Consider the following 15273-nt stretch of genomic DNA (forward strand, 5'->3'; position numbering starts at 1 on the left):
AGTGTAGACACCTAAAAATGTCTCCCCAAAACCAAACCCGGTGATGAACAACCTTCACCGCCACTATTGATCGGGTTCAGTATTTAATCTTGAGAGTGCTTAAAAAATCGTATTTGATTAAATTCATATTTTTGAACAGTCCATGGATTAGTCTTGATGTTTGGTAAAAGCATAGTTTTAATTTCAGCCCAAATTTATTATTTATTTTTGGCCCAAACCTTTTTTTTATTTTATTTAATTATTTTCTTATTTTAGCCCAAATAATAATAAATCAAAAAAAGGCCCGAAATTATCAATCGGCACTTAAAAATGCTGAACGAAATTAGGGTTAAAAATGTATTTAGACGGAAAAGGGGGCTGGGAATTCCCGCGCCACGGCAGGTACCCACCGTGTCACGGGAATCATTCCCGTCTGACGGTGAGATTTCTCGTGACACGGGAAATCTGTCGTGACACGGGAATTTCCGTGTCTTTTCCGCGTAAACCCTTAACGCGTTTTCTTCCCCGTTTACTAAAAAATTCCCGCGTCACGCTAAAAATGCACCGTGTCACGGGAATGTTTCCCGTATGACGGTGGGACTTCTCGTGTCACGGTACAGTTTGCCATGTCGCGGGATACTTTTTTAGGGTTTTTATCATTTCAGGGTTCCGTGTGCTCCCTCGGCACATTTTCTCTATAAATACCCCCTCATTTCTGATGTACGGGGCATCAATTAACTCTCTAGTTTATTTTTCTCTCTTCTATGCTTTAGCCTAAACACTAGCCTACCCTTCTTATTTCAAAATTCCTTCTTTAAGTACTCCAAGGAGTCCATACTTTACTTGTGGTTCTGTCCTTAAGCCAAGGCGTGAAAAGTAGAACTGTTTGAGGGTTTGACCCCAAATCAACTCTACTTTGTTTAATTTAATTTAATTGTTGTTTTATTATTATTTCCTTGAAGTTACTAACTCGTTTATTATTTTGTAGTTGCAAACAAACAGAATCAAAGTAAGAATTATGTTCCTCTTATTTCTATTATTTTTCTAACGATTTTATATTGTTGGAATTATTGCTAAATTGCTTCCAATATTAATGTTTATTCTATTATTATTTATGATCACCATATTGCATGTTTAAAGGGAATATGTAATTGAAAATCACGCCTAATAAGATAATTTGGACAACCGGTTTAGGTTCCTTTTTAATCTTGTTTATTAATTCAAGTGATCACGATATTTTAGAATAATGTGTTGCATTAATATTCAACCAATTTAGCATAATAATAGTTTAGAGCGAATTGAATATTTGTTTGCATGCCTTTGAGATCGCAAGAATCATTTTTCACTATAAGAATCGAGTAGAGGCCAATACGGGCGAATGTGACTCCATGACTCACTTCGTACCATCATCCCCGATCCTCCTTTCGTGGTTCCGAACCATATGGAGTTAGTAATCTCATGGATTATGAATGGGGTGTAACCTTCACGGGTCAATCGTTGTTGCCTTCGTTGTCCCTTAATCGTGGTTGCCTTTTATGATCCGTGAACGGTTTACAAGTTCCTTAAAAACTTGTTGGCGGCTCCCTACTTTCCTTGTCCATAGTCGTATTATGTCAATTCCTACTTCCTATCAGTGCCAAGCATATTCACACATGCTTTTAACGTAGGCGCACTTCGAGCGACGCCTACAATTTGGCGACTCCACTGGGGAGGATTCTTGGTTATTTATCGATTTGAGTGATCGGTATTTAATTGAGATGAGTGGATGAGACTTGAAAGATTCTTGAAAAAATATTCCTGTGATTAATTTGGAATTTTTGCATATGCATAGACGTTTTAACGTTGCATTTAGGTCTGTCCCGTAGGAAAAATTGAATAACTTGATTGCGTACGAAGGAAAACAGGGCACCAGTTAGATTTTCTGACTACCGTGCCACGGCAAAATCTTCCGTATCACGGTACAGTGCACCGTCTAACGGTGTGCAGTACCGTGGCACGGGAATTTTTGCCGTGTCACGGCAGTCCTAAAATCAGTCCGGTTGCTTATTTTCTCTTCTCACAGTCAACTTCCTTCGGTTTTTCTAAAAAAACGTATGTGTTCTACATACGTCTTAGCCCTGGGGGATTTAAGCTCTATCAACCCAAAAACGCTCATGGCAATAAGGGTTCATCCGAGTTATTAAATCCACCCAAACCATGGAGTCGAGTTCGATTTCATCACGAACTCGCGGAGCCGCCTGTTGGCATACACCCTCAAGGGAGGCTGCCTTGCTAACGCGTCCAAACTCTTAACCATGGTACCCTATTGACACCAAATAAACTTGACCATAGTCGAACATAGAACTTGACCTTAGGTTGCGAACTATTCTTTGCATCATTGTGCCTACGTGTTTTATGTTTGGTCGTTTTGATCCTAACCTTAACGATCTTTCCTTGTCTATGGTGGATTATTTTATGACTAACGATTGCCAATGGACCGTACTCACTTAGTAATTAGCAAAAAAAAAAAAAAAAAAAAAGTCTGCCGCGCCACGGTGGATTTCCAAAAAAACAAAAAAAAAAAATTCCCCGTGCCACGTCAGCATCCACCGTGGCACGGGAATGTTTACCGCGCCACGGGAAACTCCATCGTGTCACAACACAGTCCACCGTGACGCGGTGGACCTGCAGCAAAAAAAAAAAATAAAAAAGTCTGCCGCACCACGGGAAACTCTATCGTGTCACGGCAAATTTTCACCGTGACACGGTGGATTTGCAAAAAAAAACAAAAAATCCCCGTGCCACGTCAGCATCCATCGTGGCGCGGGAATGTTTACCGCGCCACGGGAAACTCCATCGTGTCACGGCACAGTCCACCGTGGCGCGGTGGACCTACAGCAAAAAAAAAAAAAAGTATGCCGCTCCACGGGAAACTCTACCGTGTCACGACAAATTTTTACCGTGACGCAGTGGATTTCCAAAAAAAAAAAAAAAATTCCCTGTGGCACGGGAAAGTTCATCGTGTCACGGAAATTTCCACCGTGGCACGGTGGATTTCCCAAAAAAAAAAAAAAACCACCGCATCACGGCAGCTTGTCACGTGACACGATACAGTTTTCCGTGTCACAGTGCCCTTGAAATAAGTCCAACTTCCGTGTTAATTTGGTCCTCGCGTCTGTCATTTTGGTTATTGTTCACATGTCTAGCCATACGATCATACCACGAGTCTTATGACATCACTTAGTCACTCACGAGTCAAGTATAGTCCACATAATTTCTTTATGTTCCGACTAGAGTCGTGCACCAGGTCGTTTATGATCGTATATTAGGTTCATGCACCTTTTTTTTCGTCATAATAAAAAAATGAGTGGAGATTTCTCACCTGTTTTCAAATGTCTATTTTTTTCCTTCCTTTCCTATCTTGAGCAATGAGTCAAACTATTAAGTGAATTATTTATTTCACAGTACTTGTTCAAGGAACAGGGATAGATTAATACAGTTCGAGTCATTACTGCAACAATCTCTCAGATCTAATAGGCGTTCAAAGAGAACTTTGCCATCTCCATTACTCATCACCTTTCAATGGCCACTAAAGAAGACATTGAGAACATCAACAAACCCATTGAGGCACTGTCTTCCATGATGCAAACCCTTACCACTAGGGTCACTACTATGGAACAAAACAAGGTCACTGTTTCCACCCAGGGCCGTCCTATATATTTTGGGGGCCCTGTGCTAATTTTAATAATTAGGCCCCAAAATTGATATTATTTTTAATAAAAAATTTAACAATAAGATAGATTGAAATTCTAATTTTATATTTTTTTGTTTTTTTTTCCTTGTAAGGTAAAATACAATTTTCACTTGTGGAAAACTAAATAAGAAGCTAATAACAAAATACGGATAAGTATAAAATAATATATCAAGTTTTAATTTTGAAGGAGGAAGCTAATATAAATGATTATACAATATGTGATATAAATCGTGAAATGTTTTAGCATTAAGGATAATGGTGAATTTTTATACACGTAGCAACAAGTGAAAGGAGGATGAATTTTAATTTGATGGGAGATATAGTTAATTCATGAAAGATAAAAAATACTACTTATCAAGACTTGAATAAGTTCAAAATAAATAAATAAATAAATAAATAGACATTCAGACTTTAGATAATTAATTGGGACTAATACATTAAGCTTTATTGAGGTGCTAAGAACGTAGAACATAAAGAGTTACTAAGGACTTAGAAGTTAGAACTAAACACAAAAAAGGACCTTGGACTAAAAAAATGGTTCCCATGAGATTCGAACCCTGCTACTCTAGGTGGGTAAGAATCATTGTTGTGATTTGCCGCTTTACCACTACGCTACAACATATTTTGTGAAATTTTGATGCAGCCTATATGATATATTGTAAATTGGATTTTGGGGCCCTTTTAATTTGGGGGCCCTGTGCGGTGGGGCTGGTTGCACAGCCTCATCACCGGCCCTGTTTCCACCCTTGACAAACTGAAGGAACAAATGAGTAAGATCTCTGAGGATTTCACTTATGTGGAACAGCCTCCCACTCCTTTGGATGTGAAGGATAGACTCCCCGAAAAGTTCTCCACTGCTGATATTCCAAAGTTCAAGCCTACTGACAATCCAATATTCCATTTGAAGGCGTTCTCTGCAACCATGGCTCTTAAGAGATTGGACGTAACACTCTTCCCTACGGTGTTCCCTCTCTCCTTAGAACATGCTTGCTAACAATGGTTTTATTCCTTAGATGCCAAGCATACTGCGACTTGGCAAGATGTTACCGACATTTTCATGAATCGTTACAAGTGTAACATTCAAACCAAAACTTCTGAACGTGAACTCTCCATTCTCAAACAGAAAGAGAATGAAGGCTTCACCGCTTACCTGAACAGGTGGAGGGAAACAACTTCACTCTTGGTAGATCCCCTCAAAGAAAGAGAGATGGTTCGCCTCTTTATTCAAAATCTGACTCATAAATATAGGGAACATCTCAAATTTCTTCCACTGAACACTTTCGAAGCTGTATACGACATCGGCATCAATATCGAGGATGAGCTTATAAAGACTGCTGGTAGTAACAATAATAACACTTTGAAAAACAAGAAGAACGACCATCCTTCTTCTTCGTCTTCTAAGCATGAAAATACTAACAACAATATAAGCCAAGTTGATCTCAATGAAGTGTTAGCTCTTAATACTCCATTGCCCAAGAAGAAAAGAACTTACACTCCTTTAGGAATGACTTATGATGTGGCCTTTGATCGCCTTTACAGTCAAGGCTTGATCACACCTATTGGGCCATTTCCAGAGCCAAAACCTGAAGAAAGGAGCGCCAAATGGAATCCCAATGCCCATTGCAAGTACCATCAAGGAAGGGGCCACACTACGGAGCAATGTTGGAATTTGAAGGACGTCATTCAAGACTTGGTGGATGCAAACAAACTTCCGGTCCCTCCAGGCGGCAAGAAGTAATGAACAAAAGGCGCACAGCAGATCCTTCGTGCAAGATTTCATGATTTCTTTCTTTATCATTCATCTCCATTCCCCATTCATGTCTAGTATAGGTTTTCCATTTTGAATTTTTATCTGTTTCATGCGTTTCGTTCACCTTTTCCATTAATAAATGAGCAAATTTCTTTTGCATCTCGATCACAGAATTTTTCATTCATTCTCAAAAAAATAAATAAAAAAAAAAATCAATTATCGAACTAAACCCAAGGTACACCAATGACTTGAGGCACCTTTGCAACCATGGCATTCCCTGTTAACCATTCAATCACATTCCATTTCTTCATCAACCATTTTGAGCCTCGTCTAACGTTTGGCCTTCATATCTTCAACCCACATTCACTTAACCCTGGGATTGGAAGATGTGTAATTGTATAACATTCAAAAAGCAAGTAAAAAAAAACAGCAAAACAACAATAAAACAATGTCTAAGGCCAAGTGTTCCAATGTCTTTGATATGAATACGTCTCAAATTGCGTCTCTCATCGAGTTCTTGGTACCGTGCCTGAGAAACATGAATGCTAAGTGAGTGATGGACCGCAAGATCTGGGATTGCCCACATTGATTCAAAAGAATAAAAAAATCAAAGGAAAAAAAAAAAAGAAAACTTGCAAAAATCAAAATTTTCAAATTCACAATTACACGTCTTGGGAATTCTCTCGGGTCTTGAGCCTTGTACCCTTTTCTTCCTTAAATATTCAGCTTAACCACATTACAACCCTTGAAAGACCTCTTTGAGGTGTACATACACTTGTGCAAAGTTTGGTTAGAGCTACGTTCGGCCTGATTCCTAACGGATACGTAGGCAACCTCACATTGAGGTGCGGCCACATTCATATTCATATCTATGCATGATCGAGTCAAAGAATATCCAATGCTTATCTCTATATCCCTACCCATTTAGAGCTAGACTTGGGGGCTTTAACCCACATCACATTAGCTTACCCAGCCTAAAGAGTCATCATCTTTGACTCTTCACGCATATATTTCCATCACCATAACCTTTGCAGCCTCACCTTAGTATCACATTCACACACTTCACTCACACATCCATATCCATATCAATCATCCTTCCCTTTAAGAGCCCTTTATCATGAAATCCAACACTGTTCATGTTTCATCATATTTAAAGACAACATTCATTAGAAAAACATTGTATACTTGCTTAGCTTCCTGACCTGAGCAATATTCATTGTTTCATGCATCGCATAATGTGCTGAGAAACATTTATATATCAATGATTTTTAATCATACAAAACATATCGTGCTTAGATCCTTGACCTAAGCAACGTTCATAATCACTTCATCTATATACGTGCTTAGCTTCCAGACCTAAGTGACATTCAAGATCGCTTCTTTACACCATATATGATGCTTAGCTCCATGACTTAAGTTCATTCATCTATCGTGTCACATGATGTGATTGTCCTTAGCCTCCTGGCCTAAGGACATGCATCATGCATACATTATTTTCAAGACAAGCAATTCAATCCGTATGATTCATTTCGTCTTGCTCAACGAGGAAGTTCAAAACTTCTTCCCCTTTTTCATGTATTTTCCTTGTAAGGTAGTTCAAAAAACTTTTTCAAAATTTTCTCATCGAGGGAAGTTCGAAAACAAATCTTCATTTTTCATGTCTTTATTTTTCGGGAGAAAGTCGGTACCCTCCACTCATGACAAAATTGACGAAATTTTTTTTGCTTTTGCATTTTTAATTGCTTGTGTCAGTGCACACACTCACTCAAGACACACACAATCACAATTCATACACATGTCATGTCAAGTCAAACTTGGTCAAGTCAGTTGGTCAAGTCAATCACAGTATATATGAGTCCCTTGGCAATTTTTATTTTGCAGGTCTTATCTACAGCCCACGTCCGGGGATAAGCGGACCATTTACAGCCCACATCCGGGGACAAGCGGACCATCTATAGCCCACGTCTGGGGACAAGCGGACCATCTACAACCCACTTCCGGGGACAAGCGGACCATCTGCAGCCCACGTCCGGGGACAAGCGGACCATCTGCAGCCCACGTCCGGGGACAAGCGGACCATCTCCAGCCCACGTCCGGGGATAAGCGGACCATCTACAGCCCATGTTCGGGGACAATCGAACCACCATCATTTCACGGCGCAAGGTTCTCAATACACAAAGACTTGAAATCTCATCATCTGTCGACTTTCCTCAAGCATGGAAATCGTTATCGGTGGATTTTTCTTCAAGCATAGAAAACCGCCAAATTCCTTTGTCGGCTTTCCTCAAGCATGGAAAGCGTTATCGGTGGATTTTTCTTCAAGCATAGAAAACCGCCAAATTCCTTTGTCAGCTTTCCTCAAGCATGGAAAGCATCATTGGTGGATTTTTCTTCAAGCATAGAAAACCGCCAAATTCCTTTGTCGGCTTTCCTCAAGCATGGAAAGCATCATCGGTGGACTTCTTCAAGCATAGAATGACACCAAATTCATATGTCGACTTTCCTCAGGCATGGAAAGTATCATCAAGTAGGTTTCTTCAGGCTTAGAAAACTACCAAACTCCTCAATCGGCTTTCCTCAGGCATGGGAAACGTTTCAACAAACGTCATCCGGTGGATTCCTTCAAGCATAGGAAGCTGCCAAACTCATTTGTCACCGATACACTGGTGCCAGATAAGAGTTCTATCCCTTTACTCTTTTATCTGTGGAATTAACATTTTTCTGCAGGTATCGGTGTATACAGAGTGATTTAGGATCGCAGAATGTCTGAAATCGTTCTCCGTCCCTATCGACTACTTTGACTATCGTTTTCAAAACTGACGTTTCTACAAACTCAGTCAAAGTGGGGGCTTTTGTAGACACCTAAAAATGTCTCCACAAAACCAAACCCGATGATGAACAACCTTTCACCGCCACTATTGGTCAGGTTTAGTATTTAATCTCGAGAGTGCTTAAAAAATCGTATTTGATTAAATTCATATTTTTGAACAGTCCACGGATTAGTCTTGATGTTTGGTAAAAGCATAGTTTTAATTTCAGCCCAAATTTATTATTTATTTTTGGCCCAAACGTTTTTTTTATTTTATTTAATTATTTTCTTATTTTAGCCCAAATAATAATAAATCATAAAAAGGCCCGAAATTATCAATCGGCACTTAAAAATGCGGAACGAAATTAGGGTTAAAAATGTATTTAGACGGAAAAGGGGGCTGGGAATTCCCGCGCCACGGCAGGTACCCACCGTGTCACGGGAATCATTCTCGTCTGACGATGGTATTTCCCGTGACACGGGAAATCTGCCGTGACACGGGAATTTCCGTGTCTTTTCCACGTAAACCCTTAACGCGTTTTCTTCCCCGTTTACTAAAAAATTCCCGTGTCACGCTAAAAATGCACCGTGTCACGGGAATGTTTCCCGTATGACGGTGGGACTTCCCGTGTCACGGTACAGTTTTCCGTGTCGCGGGATACTTTTTTAGGGTTTTTATCATTTCAGGGTTCCGTGTGCTCCCTCGGCACATTTTCTCTATAAATACCCCCTCATTTCTGATGTACGGGGCATCAATTAACTCTCTAGTTTGTTTTTCTCTCTTCTATGCTTTAGCCTAAACACTAGCCTACCCTTCTTATTTCAAAATTCCTTCTTTAAGTACTCCAAGGAGTCCATACTTTACTTGTGGTTCTGTCCTTAAGCCAAGGCGTGAAAAGTAGAACTGTTTGAGGGTTTGGCCCCAAATCAACTCTACTTTGTTTAATTTAATTTAATTGTTGTTTTATTATTATTTCCTTGAAGTTACTAACTCGTTTATTATTTTGTAGTTGCAAACAAACAGAATCAAAGTAAGAATTATGTTCCTCTTATTTCTATTATTTTTCTAACGATTTTATATTGTTGAAATTATTGCTAAATTGCTTCCAATATTAATGTTTATTCTATTATTATTTATGATCACCATATTTCATGTTTAAAGGGAATATGTAATTGAAAATCACGCCTAATAAGATAATTTGGACAACCGGTTTAGGTTCCTTTTTAATCTTGTTTATTAATTCTAGTGATCACGATATTTTAGAATAATGTGTTGCATTAATATTCAACCAATTTAGCATAATAATAGTTTAGAGCGAATGAATATTTGTTTGCATGCCTTTGAGATCGCAGGAATCATTTTTCACTATAAGAATCGAGTAGAGGCCAATACGGGCGAATGTGACTCCATGACTCACTTCGTACCATCATCCCCGATCCTCCTTTTGTGGTTCCAAACCATATGGAGTTAGTAATCTCATGGATTATGAATGGGGTGTAACCTTCACGGGTCAATCGTTGTTGCCTTCGTTGTCCCTTAATCGTGGTTGCCTTTTATGATCCGTGAACGGTTTACAAGTTCCTTAAAAACTTGTTGGCGGCTCCCTACTTTCCTTGTCCATAGTCGTATTATGTCAATTCCTACCTCCTATGAGTGCCAAGCATATTCACACATGCTTTTAACGTAGGCGCACTTCGAGCGACGCCTACACTTAGGCTCATTTTTCTCGTATCCAAAGAGGAGTCTCATTACATTAAAGTTGAAGCAAGGAGGTGCTTGCTCCTTATGTTTAGGAGTTGGGATCTCATCTAAGAAGTTGCAATCCAAGAATATTTTGAACCTTTGTTGTCTTATCCCATCTTTGAAAAAAGGTTCAGGGAATTCATGGCATGGATAATATTCAATTTCTTTTATGAATTGTCCATTTAAGGTGAGAGGGTAGTGATCCATTGGAATTGCTTTTTTCTGGGTAAGTGTGTCTCTTCGCGCGTTGAACTTTTCCCGGGCTCGCTTAAGATCCTCTAGAGTTGGTTTGAAACCAAGTGCAAAAGTGTCTAACTTAGGGAGGCCAGGTACTCCCATTTGTTTGGTTATTCCTTTCTTCTTTCCTAATGTCATTCCAGGAAAGTGTCCTTGTTTCCTAAGGATATCATTGATTGTCATATTTGAATAGAGGGCATAGAAAAGAGGAGTCCTTTCATCTTCCTCGATTAAAGTGACCTCTTCAGCATTAAAACCCTTATAAATCTTCATCATTTTCATCGTGCTCCACATTTATAATCGGTTTATCTACCGCTTTGATTCTCATGGGGGAAGCTTCGATCGTGACAGGAATCCCTCCAACTATGGCCTTTGATTTGTTGATGGAGAGATTAAGGAACGGCCTTAAGGCCATGAAGACAAGAGCGTCCTAACAATAAGTTGAATAAGGCTTTAATATTTACCATTTGAAAAGTAGTAGCATGTTCAATGACTTCTGCCATGACATTCATAGTGATAGTCCCAAGAGCTTGATGACGAGTGTTATCGTAAGCTCTTATGCCTTGTATTGATGAAGATAAATCCTTATCTTTTAATCCTAAAAATCGCTGACCCATTATCTACAAAGAGTCATTGGAACATTCTTTCTTTTACAAATAAACGTGAGGTTCAAGGCCTTGTCATAATTTTCACCTTTAGGAGGTAAGTCCTTGTTTGAAAAAGTGATCACGTTGATGGGACTAGGAAGATCACTAGTGAGAAAATTAGCTAAACCCTTAGGTAAAGTTTTCGAATCTATCCCTACTTTAGCCAAAGCGTCCATTATTGCGAGCCTATGATCGTGGGATATGGCTAATAGCTTCTATACATTCATCTCAACCTTAGTCTTCTTAAGTTGTTTGACAACATCGTTGTCTTCTATAAGTGGTATAGGGATTTGTTGAGTGGCAGAAATGGGTTGATTTGTGATGGGAGGTTGCATTCTTTTTTATCTTGTAAGAACATGTATGGGTGAATATTCTTCATCCTAAATGCCATCTACAGGATAGATTTTGTAAAGTGGGGTTTCTTCCACATCTTTGAGGTAGACATCCTCAACATTGCTTTCCCGAACTCCAATAATACTCACATCCTTCTCTAGGTTAGCTCGGATAAACTTTCTTTTGTCAATGAGTTCTTGGATGAGATATTTGATTAAATCAATGTTCTATAGTATGTCCTTGTAGACACTCGATTGTGTCTCCCCAATAACCAAACCTAGTGATGCATATCTTTCACGTCATTGATTATCGAACGAAATGAAAGTGTGGAAAGTCTTGTGATGCGGTTGTTTTTAATAAAAATATATTTCTTCTATTTTCGAAATGTACTCTATTTATGAAAATTTCTAGTCCAATTTAGTTTGGTCCATGATAGGATCCAATAATGGTGTAGTTGGATTGGGCTCGAAAAGAGCTTTCCAACAATAATTATTAGGACTGGCTTTCATCTTAATACTAATTTGGGCCTAAAATGGTTTTATATAGTCCAATGATCAAGTGGAGGGCCCATTAAGTATTATTCCTAAAATTATTAGGACCGAATTTAATCTTTTAGGATAATTTAGAAGGTTATTTTTGAGTTCTATTGGAATTAGGATTAATAATTATATCTTTTAAAAGATTCAATTTGGATTAAAACAAGTGTTTTTTAACAGATTTAATCTAGTTTTAAAAAATAAGTACAGACTTTAATTAATCAAATTTTATAACATTAAGTATTCCGTACGGATTTTAGAAAATGCGTGAACCATCGCAAAATGACGAAGATGTTGCGCCACGACAAAGCGGTCGCGCCACGACATAGTTGTCGCGCCGCAACAGAAATGGTTTTATTCCGGATGGAATTCTGATCGTTTCCGGGCTAGTTTTCTTATAATTAGGGTCATATTTCCCCGTTTTTTATTCATTGACAATCATCAACAATAATCTAATTCTGTTCTCTTCTATCTCTAAAAGCTAGAAGCTTATAATTTCTCTCTTTTTCTAAGCCTTCCCCTTTTCAAATAAAAATACCGCATTTACGAATCTTGGACACACCTAGCCAAGTTCGAATTTTCCTTCGCCCAAGACGTGAAAGGTGGATAATTTCTTAGGGCTTGGTCCCAAATATCTATTTAATTATTTAAATTAATCGTTTGATTTTATATTTTCCTTGAATTTACTAACGTGTGTATTGTTTTGATAGAAAGAGATACACGACTACAAAGTAAGTTACTTTATTTCTATATTCCTATAGAAAACATGCTTAGATTATTTTAATTCCTAGTCTCATGTTAGGATGCTTTGAAGGAGTTCTGTCTTTGATAAGTGCAATTACTAGATATATCAAGGATCACTATTATGGAGATAATAAGTTCGTTCTTTTAGGTCGTCATTATCTGTTGCTAGACTATGATCAATGATTTTTGAGCTAGTCAAATAGTCCAAAGCCCACTAGAATGGATCCTATGAGGTCACACACAAAGGTATTGGGTTAAGCAGGTTAGAGGCCCATTTATGGGCCTCATGAATGGGTAACTAATCATGAATTGGATTGGGCTAGCATAGTTATATTATAGCTAGGTTTTGGGCTTTGTCATGGACTCTTATTTAGAGATAAGATCTATGAAGAAGGTCCATGCCTAGGGTTGTATGACACAACACAATTAACAGTTTATTGTGCATCAAGCAACCAGTAATCCGAAAACCCTCACCCTCTCTCTCTGTTCCACGCCACTCTCCTCCCCCCTTTGGACTCATGGCCGTCCACTCCTAGTGGCGTGTGTGGTGGTTCGTGATTTGTTCGATGCTTGTTCTTCTCCTTAGAAGGTCAATTGAAGGGTTCAATTGTAACTAATAGCATTAGTGGAGGTCTTAATCTGTGTCTGTGGACCAAGTAGAGGAATCACGTTTGAGGTTCTTTGTCTCCCTTATTCTTGTTCGATCGCTCGTGGAATCACACTTTAAAGGTATTAATTCTAATTCTTTATGTGTTATACATGATCTTGGGATTAGGTGCTATATGAATATGATTCATATTTTCCGCATTCGTACCTATAAACTCCTATAGTGGGATCAGTTAGCCTATGCAAGTACATATATTGCATATTAATTCTTTGATAGTCCACAATTTTAATTCAATTAGGAGGGTGAATAATTTAATTATGGGTCAATTATTATTTTAAATATGATTTAACAATATAGAATCATTAAAAGTTGTTTAATTTGCTCCAAATTAACCATGAAAAGATTTGATTTTTGCCCCTTATCACTCAAAAGAATTCGAATCCCCCACCCTATTTTTCAAAATTTTTGAAACCCTAAACCCTAATTTGTGAAATTTTGTGTTTTGGTTTTGATTTAATTCGATATTTATGTGTTTAAAGAATTTAATCTATTTGATTTCATGTTAAATTATGAATTTTTCATGATCAAATTATTTAATTTCAGAAATAAATTAAATTGAGGATTAATTTCATGAAGAAACCTAATTTCAAGATTGAATATGATTTTATTTTCAAATTAATTGGACCACATTAAGTTTAATTTACTTTTTTTAACAAAATATGTCTTGTTTATTTAAATTAAAAATAATAAAAAAAGAGAGGGTTTTAGTAGCGGCAACCGGAGGGAGAGCAGGGGTGGGGCAGCCGGTCGGGTCAGCCAAGGGGCAGCAACAACAGCACTGTGCAAGGGTTGTGCGGCACTGCTGCTGCTGCTGTGCACCAATGCAAGCTGCGTACACCTCACGGTGTACGGCCACCGTGGCCGGCTTCGGCTGGCCACACCATGATGGCTGGTGCACGGTTTTCAAAAAAAATTATTTTATTTTAATAAAATGTAGTTTTTAAAATTTTAAATTAAAAAGACAAGTTTTGATTTTGAAAAGATAATTAACAAAGTTAAAGTTGTTAATTTGTTAAGATTGGATAATTATGGAACAAAAAATTCTATTTGGATAAAAATTGATTTAATGAGATTATCCCATAATTATTTTGGATAATAATTGATTTAAAATTATGCGATTGCCTAGGTCATTAGGATATAATCTCCTAAATTAGTTAGGATAATCATGGAAAATAAATATGATTTATCTTCCATAATTAAAATATGATTTGATTCTATCTCTTAACTTAAATAAAATATATGATATTTTATGGTTGTTTAGAAATAATATATTATATTATCTAATTGCAGTAATTAATTAAAAATATGAGATATTTTGGTGCCATGTTTCCTTAATTGTGAACATTCGATATTGTAATTTAGGAAAGCTTGATGAGTGATTTATTGTGTGGCATTTTATAATATCTGATATTATATGTTGCTATATATATTTTAAATACTATCTGGGCATCGTTTCGTATTTTTGTAATCTAAATACGGTCTGCGTACTGTTAAGTATTTTTGTAATTTATTTTTATTTTATTTAAGTAGTAGATAGAATAGAATAATATTACAGGTTGTAGTTGATCTAAGAATCCAATGGAGTGGAGGCCCAAAGGAATAAGATGGATAAGATCCATGAAGTTTCAATTGGGAGCTTTTTCTGCTTTATTAGTTTTCTTAGGATTAAGGGGCCATACTATGTCATGTTTTATTTATGCATTAGTAGATTATGTATGTTAGATTTATTTTATGTTGATTTATGATGCGTTAGAGTTCACTAAATAATCAAAACATAAATGAATCTAGGTCCCAGTAATATTGAGGTTACTTTTCCAATTAAAAACCCAATGAAACCTTCGATATTTATGATGGGTCATGCCAAAGCTGGGTGTCATATTATATCTTGGGGAAGTTGGGGTAAATCAAGTTTTACAATTTTATTTGGTTATACTCAACAAGGTTACCAAAAGAGTTTAGAACCTTGAAGCTAAGGGTAATAATTAAACATGTGATGATTAATTATTCAACCAAGAGTTACAAAGAGTTGTAATCAACAAAAAGTTTACTCACCTTGAAAATGAATGGTTGATGGTAGAGCCAAAGTCCGGCCAA

Source organism: Chenopodium quinoa, unplaced genomic scaffold (genome assembly GCF_001683475.1).
Source record: "Chenopodium quinoa cultivar QQ74 unplaced genomic scaffold, ASM168347v1, whole genome shotgun sequence".
Classification (NCBI taxonomy): Eukaryota; Viridiplantae; Streptophyta; class Magnoliopsida; order Caryophyllales; family Amaranthaceae; genus Chenopodium; species Chenopodium quinoa.